The sequence below is a fragment of the Palaemon carinicauda genome, unplaced genomic scaffold (assembly GCF_036898095.1).
Source record: "Palaemon carinicauda isolate YSFRI2023 unplaced genomic scaffold, ASM3689809v2 scaffold101, whole genome shotgun sequence".
NCBI lineage: Eukaryota > Metazoa > Arthropoda > Malacostraca > Decapoda > Palaemonidae > Palaemon > Palaemon carinicauda.
The window spans coordinates 263,380-264,022 of NW_027168494.1; positions in this window are offsets into that span (position 1 = coordinate 263,380).

The following is a 643-nucleotide window of genomic DNA, read 5'->3' on the forward strand; positions in this document are numbered from 1 at the left end:
GAAGCACATTAATATTCACAGAAAAAATATGTATATATATACCTTAACCTAAAAAAACCTCCATATCTCGAGACACTGTGGCGTTGGAAACTAGAATTTACGCTCCCTATAAATGAAAAATAACAAAAGGTAATTTCCCAAGCCGTTAAAACCTAACAAAACACTGCAAGAGATGATTTTATCCCTAAAATGAAATGCATCATATTTGGTATTACTTCGGATAGATACTTGAAATATCACTACTGGTAGCCTATCAAAAATGCCCCTGCCTGACGATCTATTGGACTGGGGTTCTAGACCAGCTTAAGCTTGATAGTCTCTTGTAGTGTTTGCAAGCTCACCATCCTTGTGAGCTAAGCAGCCATAGCCTGGCCTCCCTATTCCTAGCTTGGGTGGAGACTGGTATTGGGCACTGATCTCACACACACACACACACACACACACACACACACACACACACACAGTCCCCTGCCTCTGCCATTCAAATGGCTACTTAGATTACCTACTTCATAAGATATTGAAGATCATTAAAAACCAATAACTTAATTAGTTTGGCAAGTGTAAAAGTAATGAGTTTTATTTTTAAAACAAAAGCCTGTAAAATATATAATACTTTTGCAAAAAAAAAAAAATAAAAATAATA